Here is an 11,274-nt window from a genome sequence, read left to right as displayed (position 1 = left end):
TCTGTTGCTACCAATGGACCATCATGAAAGCAACGCTTTGTGAAGCCCTTYTTGCAAACCATCAGGGACTATTCCTATAGGGACCTGGGGGTCCCCACTTGGCCAARCACAAGGCCTTTGGGAGCAAGCCTCTGGGACTCCATCAAGGGTCAACTCCAGAATAGTAGGGTTACCTGAGAGTGGCTGCTTTGAAAACATCTAACCCAGGGACAATTTCAAGATCTCCTGAAAAACATAAGCACATTTTGAACCACATCTGCATGGCACCAGCCAGGGCCATCTTGCCCTCCCATGTCCTTTCCCTTAGCAGAAGGCATTTTCATTTATGCCATTTTGTCATGAAAAATGAAGGAAAAATGTTATTTGTAGAGCAGTTGGAGAAACTGTAAAGTGCAATAGGAGATGAAAAGTCATAATTGCATTTTTTTTCTGCTTTCTGCATCCCAAACCCGCTGAGGTGGATTCCTCGGAAACAGCAAGGGTTTGAAAAATAGCACAGGGAGCAAGTTTAAAATAAAAATAGCTGTGCTGGCTGATTATTTTTTTTTCTTTTTTTTTGAAAAGAAAATGTCCCTGGGGTGTTGCCTAAAAACAAAGGATCACTTTAAAATGGAAATCAGCACCTGAGCCAGAGCAATGGGGCTGGGAGGTGAAGCCACTGCTCCATGGCAGGGACCTCCCAGCTGGCTGGAGAGTGTTGAGTGCTGCATGGCCCTGACCAGCCTCATGTCTTGAGTGGCATACAAAATTGGATAGAAAATTAAAAATAAAACAATGAAAGATGAAAAATGAAAGAAAGCCACTGCCATGTCACTACATCTGGGGAAACGCATGAAAATGAGGTGAAAAATGAAGTGAAAAGAAGAATGAGGGGAATGAGAAAAAAAGTATTTGTCACCATTTTGTCTATTTGGGAGAAAATGATGAGGGATGATAGAGAGGCTGGTGCTGCCTTGCTGGTCTTAAAGAAGATGCAGTGGAAGGAACAGCAGCGCTGGGAACCCACCCTTCTCTTACCCAGTGGAGTAAAAATGGAGAAAAATTCCTTCACTTCACTCCCTGGAGAAAAGGAGACCCAAAACCCAGGAAAATCCAAGGGAAAAACCTACAATTTATTGAAGGAAAAAAAAAAAAAAAAAAAGAGGAAAGTGAAGAAGTAAATTGCAGAAAGAATAAGCAAAACTGGAAATGAAAAAAAGAAAGTACCTTAAATGAAAGCTGTTTTCTGGTTTAAAAATAAATAAATAAAATGGAAAAACGGGACATAATGAGGAAAGAGAAAAACAAAATAAGACCCAACCCTTGCGGATTTTAATCGGGGGTTATAATAGTGACAGAAGCGGAAGGAAGAAGGAAGGCAAACGGAACAAGTGTCAGATCCTCTTGATCAAAACATGGAGTTGCCAGGGAAGTCATAAGAGACAAAGACACCGGCACTTGCCAGCTTTTCTGGTGCCAGGGACGACCTGGAAAATGCAGATGAAAATCCTGCCTTCCTCACTGACACACGAGATATAGGAAGCAGCACCAACCTCCCCTGCTCCCTGTGAGAGAGAAAGCACCAGAAAATAAGATAGAAAAAAAAAAAAACGAAACAGAAAAAGGAATTGTAAAAGGAGATTAATTATTGCAGTGCTCATGGAGGAAAAAAAATGACCAAAAAAGAGCAAACATCCTTCAAAATATCTGTGATCCCCCTTTCTAATAGCCATGGCCATGGCCCCTTTCTAATAGCCATGGAGGAGATGCACTTGATCATTCCATAGGAAAGGTCCTGCAGGGCCCTGGTGTAGGACAGGGAGGGCCTGGGAGCTCCTGCTCTGTCCAGCTTGGAGCATCTGCACCATGCTCAGCAAGGACAACCACCATCCTGGCCAAGAGCCTCGCCCTCCTCCTGGGCCATTCGTGCTGCTAATTCACTGCCTTCTCTCAACCCCATGTGAAAACAGCTCCTGTTTAATGGCTGCACATCTAAAAGACTATCAAGTAGAAGATTGTTTGCCATAAAAGTCCTCTAGAGCCAAAGAGAATGAGAATAACGGTTGCCATTAAAGAACAAGCCTTAACACAACACTTAATATTCCAATGCGCTAACTACTTTTTTCCCCATTCTTTCAATAACTTTAATGAAAGCRTTTAAACGATTTTCAAGAGTTGTTTTTTTTATGATAGGCAGTAGCTGGTAATAACCTGACGACGCAGCATTTCATGCTCGCAGTGTGAGAAGGACTTCTTTTATGCCGTTCACCATTGCATGTCATACTTGCCTTTGCATTTTGCAGAGCATAAATAATGCCAAAGTTTGCCGATGAGARCTAGCTCAGCTCAGTAACTCAGATTTATGAAACTGTTGCTATTCAGGGCATTTTGCGCAGCTCCTTTGATAACATAATTGTGCTTTTGCTGATGTCCTGTAGCACCTCTACAGCCAAGACCCACAGCCTGCTCTCTGTGATCAGACAAGCAAGCTGGTCTGCTCCTGTGCGCTGCTGCTAGACCCACGTGCCCATTCTGCATCACTGCCCTTGTGTTTTAATGCCCTCGTGTCAAAATCAAGGCTAGCCGCAAGAAGATATAACTGCGAGATGGCCACCAGGTCAGCACGTGCTGGTATTTAACAGAGGGCAGGCCCCAGGCCCACTATATCACAGCAGGGAAACCCAAATCGTGCACTGCCAGTTCGTAGCAACTGCCACGAGAAAGGAGAGTTTGTGCTTTATTYATTTATTTATTTATTTATCTATCTATCTATYTATTTATTTATTTATTTAYTTATTTATTTATTTATTTTAACCGGTTATTTGCAGGAGATATTTATAATGAGTGTTTGAAATATGCAGCATTCTTGCTTTAATTAGAACAATGCAAAGTAGAGCAAGAAGCAGAGTGTGAAAAAAGCTGCCCGGTCATTGAATCTGGCCCGAACAGGGTGCCAAAGGCAGCCGCTGGCAGAGGATAAGTCCCTAGGACAGTGCTCCGTGGCCATGCCACACAGCACCCATCTCAACTAGTATTTGCAGGTAAAAGTGAAGCTGAATGTACCGTCTCAGGGACATTAGTGGGGGAGACTGATGCGGAGGTCCCTTTCTCGCCTTATTGATCAAGTTAGGCAGCTTTCCTTTTGAGATGGTGCTTGGTGCATACAAATCCCTGCTTCAGGTGACTACGGGGGGCATTAAGAAGAGCGTCTCCAGCAGGTCGAGGGAGGGGATCATCTCCGTCTAGGCAGCCCTGGTGAGGCCACATCTGGAGACTGGGTCCAGTTCTGGGCTCCCCAGTACAAGAGCGATGTGGAGCTGCTGGAGAGAGTCCAGCGCAGGGCTACGAGGATGATCAGGGGCCTGGAACATCTGCCCTGTGAGCAAAGGCTGAGAGAGCTGGGCCTGTTCAGCCTGGAGAAGAGRAGGCTGAGGGGGGACCTGGTCAGCGTGTATAAATACCTCAAGGGAGGCAGTGAGGAGGATGGGCCGGCCTCTTTTCAGTGGTGGCCAGTGACAGGACTAGAGGAAACGGCCACAAGCTGAGGCACCAAAAGTTCCACAGGAACTTAAGGAAACATTTCTAGACAGYGAGGGTGCCAGAGCCCTAGAACAGGCTGTCCAGAGAGGTTGGGGAGTCTCCTTCTTTGGAGATCTTCAAAACCCACCTGGATGCAGCCCTGTGCCACATGCTCCAGGTGACCCTGCGTGTGCAGTGGGTTGGACTGGATGACCTCTGAGGTCCCTTCCAACCTTAGGCATTCCATGATTCTATGATTCTATTTGCAGATGAACCCCAGCCATGTCTGCATAAATGCAGACCCCCACTAGATGGCAAGTTTGCTCTACACAACATGAGGCCCATGCTCGGCACTGTTCATCTGCAGAGAGCCTGGAGAAGAGCAGAAGTGTTATAAAAATGCCCTATTTACTTAGAGATTTAAAGGATTTTTCTGCTACAAAAGCAACAGGATAGAGAGCAGCATCAAATCTATAAGCCAAAGTGGCAAATCTAGGTGCAGCTGGGCTTTACTTTAGATGAACACATCAGGTCGCAGGTTTACAGGGAAGGATGTACTGCTCTGTCCCAGGCAACAGACTACGTAGCTCAATACAGATTCATGGTTGGGAGCATCTCATCTGGAGTGTAACAGACTTTATTTCCTCCAGGAGACTGCCATTTGCAAASCACTAGCTTTTGCTTTTATATTATCACCCAGTGTGGGGAACAGACACACCTCAGCAAATGCCAGAAGAATCTGTATGGAGWTTCTTCATGGAGAACTGTTGCCTGCCAGTGTTCAAAGCCTGCAGAGCCCTTCACCCCATATGCAATATGCRATAGGATTTGACCCATGGTCCCAGCGCCTAAAGCCAACTCCTATGGCTTGGACTTAGATGAAGACCCTCTCTTTCACTCATGTTTGGCATCTCTCCCCACGCAGGTCTCTGTCTGCTCTGTTGCAGTGAGCACATCATTGTACGCTGAGGTTTGCATGCCTTTTCCAGCACCAGAGCAAAACTGGAGCTTTCTTTCCAAGCAGATCCTTTTTGCGTTAATCAGTCAGTAGGTCACTGGTTTTACTTGTGCAGCCAAAGAAATGGGAAGGGAAATCTCTTCTATAGAGCAGCAGACTTACAAGTCCAGCCTCACTAGAGCCAAGGGAGTTCTAGCTGCAGTAGAACATGTTCCTTTCCTTCATGGTCATCTTGTCTCTTTGATGGCAGCCTGCCCTCTTGAACCACTCTTGGCTGGACAGAGGTTGTTTCTTGATCTCACTCAATCTTACACTTGGAGTCAAAGCAAACAGCTGGGAGGGGAAGTTCTCATATGAAACTTTATGTGTTCTTCATTTGTAAAGCTGATGGAAAATGATTCTCTGGGTCAGGAACAAGCCCTTTGTGCAGCACAGAGCATTGCTGGCTCCTGTGCATCTCGATTGCAGTGTCTAAGGAAAACAAAACAAAACAAACGAAAAAACAGGCCAAGGAAAAAAAAATGATACATTAAATAGTCCAGTTATGAATAAGAATAATCTCTGACTCTCACAGATTGCTTGTGAGGCTGCTGTCTTTTGTTCTGCACAGAGCATGCCCCAAGGAGAAACTGGAGGCTGCTTCATCCTCCAGAGCAGGAGAAGAAAAGCATTAAAAAAAGCTGTGGCACTTCTTGTGTGCGGTGACACAGTGACCCGAATGCTAATGCAGTGGGAACTCGTTCTCATGTGTAGGAAGTGTTTGCAATAGGGAAGCAAATCCAGTTTTTGCTAGATACTAATTCCACCGAACAGTTCAAAGCCTAACGAAATATTTAAAGAGTCTGTAATTGAATTAGAACTGCTGGAGAAAGGCGGTGGCTCTGCGCCGTGAGGGGCTAAGGAGGAACRTGCGGTTTGGGTGAGGCTGGGAGACAGTGGGAGCATAACTGAGGCTCTTCCAGAGGAGGGAGAGGATGGTGGGAGAGGCAACGCTGCCTGGCAGAGAGCAAGATGTGCTYGATGAGACACAAACGGAGGCAAGAGACAGCAATGCTGGCATGGCCAAAGGGGCCCCCAGGAAGCAGTGGGCAACTCAAGGGTTACAAAGACCACCAACCCTGCACTGCAGAAGGAAACGGGTCCTATTTCTGATGGTGACGAGGAGGGAGATGGCCGTCTTGGTCAGCACCACGTACACTGATRTTTTTCCAGTCTATCTGATACCTACAGCCCGTGTGTGGACCCAGCTATCAGGAGCTGAACATAGCCAACTCATAAGGAAACCTGATTTGTTGTACATGACGGCATGCTGGGCTAAACACATCAAAAGCAGAGCCATGCCAGAATGTGCTTGCTCCRTGATACCAAGGTAGGTAGGGTACTGGGGAGGAAACTGGGTGAGGGAATTAAGCTGCATTGCAGCTGATTTAAAGGTTGCTTGATACTTTGGTGTTTAGCGAAATCTTTCAAGAACATCTCCTTGGCTTAGGCAGTCCATCCTGGCTGCTGACAGGACACCAATTCCTTGCGTGTTTGGGACAAAGGACATGAAAAGACAGGTGCAAAGGTTTGATGTTCCTAATTGTCACCTGCTGGACACGTTGGAGGAAGATGTTGGGGACTGATCTCTCCCTTGGCAGGAGTATTGGGCAGGTCCTTGTAGACAGCACACACCTTGCAGTCACAAAGTGATCACACAGCTTTGCTGCCCTCTAGCTTTAAAGGAGCTGCCAAGACATGGGAAGCTGTTGTGTGATCACCCTATGCATGCCACATGACCCCTTTTCTCCAAGTCCAAATACCAGCCCTTGGCACAGTTGAAATGTTGGACCTCTATAAGCATTCAGGCACCTTAGCCTCCAGGGTACGTGCATGGGTGACAACTGGTGGGGCAGCTGGGGAAGGTGGGCTGTGGAAGGGATGGCAGCAGAAGAAGGAAGACCTAGTTTCGGGTCTCTGGATCCTCTCAGGAGCAGATCTGCCCCATAAGGACCAGGCAAGTCCTGCTGTGAGCATCTCTCCAGTGCACTTTAAGAAATGAGTTGAAGGTAGTACAATCACCACCATGCACACATCATGCTTACTTTTGTCTGTCAATATGCAAGGTTTGCTTCTCTTGCGTGAGAGGGAGCTTCCCTAGAGCATCACCCACACTGCCTTTAGGGTCACTCAGATACCAGCAGTACTCGCTAGTGCTCAGGCTTTGAATGCTAACGATATTTCTTTTTTTTTTTTTTTTTTTCCCAAATACATCTGGGCCGGAAGGTTATGAGAGCAGCTCTAGGGCCAGCTAACAATCCAAATGCAGAAATGCCAATTGAAGAGCATGAGACCAGGGCAGAGAAGCTGAAGGTGCTTTCTGTCCATGCAGAGGAGCTTACAGAGGTTCCTAGATTGGAATTTTCTGTGTGGGAGACAGAAAATGTATTTCAAATTGATGTTTCAGTAGATGAAGTTATAAAGCAACTTGACAAAATAAATGGTAGCAGTTTGGCAGGGCTGCATGCTATTCAGTCAAGAGCTCATGAATGAAATAGCTAAACTATTAACTGAATTAAGTCTACTGTGAAACTTCTCACTTAAAATTTTCTCACTATCTAAGGAAAAGAAAGCAGTGAGATCTAGATGAAAAGAAATGTTTCTGAGTAGATCCAAGGAACATATTGCTAATACCAATGCCTAAATGAAGTAGAATTGTACTATGGAAGARAAGAAGGGAACGCATGAATGAGACACAATTTATGGGAAAAGACAACAATGCTTTTGTGAACAGAAGACCTGCCTAAGTTTGCTCATGGGAGTGCTCTGAAGGAGTCAATGAGGGCAGGGAGAGGGGATCTGTTTGGATTTCCTAAAGGCTCGTTCCCTAAGCAAAGGATCTTAAAGAAATCTTAAAAGTTATTGCAAAAGGAGAAGGAAGGTCCTCACATGAACATGTCCTGTTAAGAGAGAGGAGATGAAGGGTAGGAGAAAGAGCTCAACCTTCACAGTGCTGAGTTTCATGAGACACACACAAAAAAAAAAAAAAAAAAATTCCACCTAAATAGTTACTGGAAAACTCTGGCTCCAAGTGAGGCCTAAGACTGAGTGTATTTGAAGAAGAGAACTGGCTCCTTCATTTCCCAGGGACAGGGTATGCACTTCGTAGCAAGCGTCCATTAAAACAGTCTATAGAAGTATAGCTGGAACAACCCCAACAAAAGATTAAATCCAAAGTACACAAGATGAAAACACCTGAAAAGCAAGCCTTGGGGCTTTCAGAGCCCTGGCTCCACTCTCAGGTGCCTGGGTGTCCCCAGACCTCTTTAGATCTCTGGCTCGTAGGACTGGTCACACTGCCTCATTCGAGCAGAGCGTTGTCCTCAACCTGCTYGCCTATAGCCACAGCAGAAGCAGAAGGCAGGATGAATTTGCAGAAGCGAAAGCAGACTATCAGCAGCCTACAGAGATGTGATTTCCTGGGCTCCAGTAGTCTGTGGCTCAGTGACTTCCTTCTGGTACCTCTTCTTTAACAGCTCTCTATCAAATAATGTCTGGTTTTCCTTGTTGCCCTTGTCAGTAAATGTTCTGGCTTTACTGTGTGCATTTTGAAGCTGAGGATGGGGACAGGGAAGACTGTGATTTTCTAGCTGGAGGTGAACCTTGACATTATACAATGGCATAAGGATGATTTCTGCTTTGTTCTCTATTTGTTCCCAGTATTCAATTTTTTTTTTTTTTTTTTTTTTTTTTTTGACCACTGCAGAGAGCTGAACTGACATTTTCGCAGAACTGTACATTACAACTGCAGCTCTTGTTCCTGAGTGGTAATTTTTCAGAGGCCATTACGTTGTATCTGAAGTTAAGATTTGTTTTTCCCATGTGCATCACTTTACATTTATCTGTATTGAATTTCATTTGCCATTTTGTTATCCACTCTCTCAATATTATGACTTCCTTCTGAAGTTCTCTGCAGTCAGCCCTTGCCTTTACTACTTTCAGTAATTCAGATCAGCATATTGTGCCATGTTTCCATTCATTTCCTTTGCAGATCATGTGCAGGTGTACTGCTTTAAGCACAGATCCCTTTAAAAACCCACCTACTTTCACACTAGAAACTGAATATTTATTCCAGTCTTCTGCTTTCTGTCTTTAAGGCAGATATTTATCTTTGAGGACCTTCTTTTATGGCATCATAGTTGCTCTGTAGGTCATTGGTAGGTAGGTTTTCTATCTGCTTTCATCCATGTTTCGTCATTTTGTAGACTTCTTTCATATTTCTATTAAAGCTAGCTCTTTTTCCATGATGAAGAGACCTGTCCTCCAGTTTTCCTCATACAGAAGCCATCCCAGACCTTTGATCACGCTCTTGTCCTTCTCTGATGTTTTCCCTGCTCTACCATATATTTGAGATCAGGAGAACAAAGCTGCATGCAGAAGACAAAATGCAGTTGAACTATGGTRGTGCAATTGTCTCTTCTGTTCATCAGATGAACTTTTTCAAGGTGCAGCACATGACGTGGTACTAACGTAGCTGACCTATTTGATGCTTTGAGTACTCTCTTATGAATGATCCTACTGTCCTTCTTTCACCTTCAATTAGTTTTGGAGTCCTGTTGTCACAATGACTCACTCACACGCTCATGGCCCAGATTTCCTTGGTGATTTTATGCCTGTGATTTACAGTCTCTCYTTCAGCTGTTCCTGCCTGGCATCCAAAATGCTCTGCCTTGCCTTCCGCTCCTTGTCTTCTACTTTTATAGCATTTGGGTTCACTTTCCTCTTCTAAAATAAATTTGCAAGATTGTGCCCTGTATAGTTTTGCTGTATACTTGGGGAGTTTGCAGACCTTATTATTAATAGAGTCAAATTCTGAAAAGTGACCACGCAGTGCTAAATCATAGCTACAGCAGTGATAGAAAAGACTGATGTCCACAACTTGTTTTCCAGCTCAGGTTGTCTTTCAGAAGGGCGGAATACTGCAGATTCAGCTGCTTTATTTGGTGTCAGAGGAGTTACCTTGACATCTTTATAAGATTTCAGTGGTCATTTGCTACAGAGATCTGGTCTCYCACCACAGGTCAAAAGAGATTACTGCTGAACACTTTGCTTTTGAAAAGAAGCAAGAATGTCTGAGCAGACAGCAGACTCAACAGGAGGAGCACTGGCAGWGCAATTAGGAATAAGGCTCTAATATGTAATGTTGTAAGACAAAAAAAGGAACTCTGTTTGAACTGAAAACTGTAGCCCTCTGGGAAGTGGATGCCTGACTGACCTCTATTTCCAACAGCAAGGTATCTTATAATTTTCTCCACTGAGTTATTAATGGCTCATTTGAAATAAATGGACTGGATAGTTCTTTACCAAGTGACATATTACCTGTCAAGGACCTTACTGAGAGCTTCTTCCAGAGTCAGAGAATTGATTTCCAAATGCCTCGGCTCTTCCTCCATCTTCTCAGAGACAGCAGTTCTCTGGAGTTGTGTCTCGTAGAGATTTTCAAAGAAGGGGATAACAGAGGAGCACATCTTGTCTATGGACATGGGCACAAGCATAAAAAAAGCATGAAGGTTCCACCATGGTTCTGTGAATCTCATGGACTCGGGTAGTATTGTATTGCTCACAATTATCCTTTTGGTCATGGTTCATTATGGCAGAGTGGCACACAGGTCCGCAGCTGCGGGGAGATGAGTGCTAACAGGAGAGAGAACTCTTGAAGTGAGTCATCTATGTGCCTAACTCCTTGTCCACAATTAAAATATACTAGAGAAAAAATAATTAAAAAAGAACAAAATGTGTCCATTGCTCAAAGAGCTTTCTGAAGCACTCAGATGATATATTGATGATATGCAAAACACACAGGCAGTGAACAGAGTGCTGGAAGATCTCAATGGAACAGAAGCAAACCCTTTTTTATATATGCATCATGCTTCACGTGAAATTCAAGAGAACCTTCAAATGAAAGCTYCATGACTCTAAGCAGCTTTCAGAACTGCTTGATTTATGGTGTTGTGCGTTGCCTTCTGACAGATACATCTTCAGTTGACCACACACACCCTTTCTTTGAGCTGTGATCAAAAATGCACATTTGAACTTGTGCAACCATCCCTTTCATTGCAAATGACTACAAGAGGTAGAGTCTTAACACTGACCTTGGGCTTTAGTTTTTCTCCTTGCAACTCAAGCAAGTAAACTGCTTGGTGCTGTAGCTCTGTTCTTCACTGTGGTCTCAGAGAGTCAAACACAGGAGAGAGTACAGCTTTTTGTCCACAGTGTATTTTCAGCACTACATATTCAAACCCAATATGCCACAACATCCATTCACACTATTGTTAATTTGTGGAAGCCATTCAGAGAAATATTTTCTGTCTCTGGACATTTAGAAGTCTGATTTGATTTCCAATGCCTTTTCAAACATTTTTTCCCCTTACACAGAGGCATACCATAAGATTTACCATGTTACTGCAATGCTCTTGCCCCAGCTTTGCAGAAATTACAGAAATTGCTGAACTTCTGTCTTTTTTTTTTTTTAACTCATAACATCACCAGCTTCAGTTTTTAATGTCGGTCATCCACCAGGTGATTTAAGACAGTGCTATTACTTGTGGCACATTTACTCAGTTTTACTATTACTCAGTATACTATTACTATAGGCACAAACACCCTATTTCCCGCTCCTTCGTCACATCTCCCATACCTTCTTCGTGCTACTTCTAGTGGTGATTCCTTTCATCATCCTCTTGAGTTGTCTGCTCCTCCTCCTCTTTTGTATCTGAGGGTAACCCAGGAAAACAAGAGACATTGAGGAATTGTGTATTCCAGCTGAATGTCTCCAGGTC

The sequence above is a fragment of the Nothoprocta perdicaria genome, unplaced genomic scaffold (assembly GCF_003342845.1).
Source record: "Nothoprocta perdicaria isolate Ctin4 unplaced genomic scaffold, notPer1 scaffold_250, whole genome shotgun sequence".
Taxonomy (NCBI): domain Eukaryota; kingdom Metazoa; phylum Chordata; class Aves; order Tinamiformes; family Tinamidae; genus Nothoprocta; species Nothoprocta perdicaria.
The sequence above is the reverse complement of the archived record's forward strand: the minus strand, read 5'-3'. Positions refer to the sequence as shown.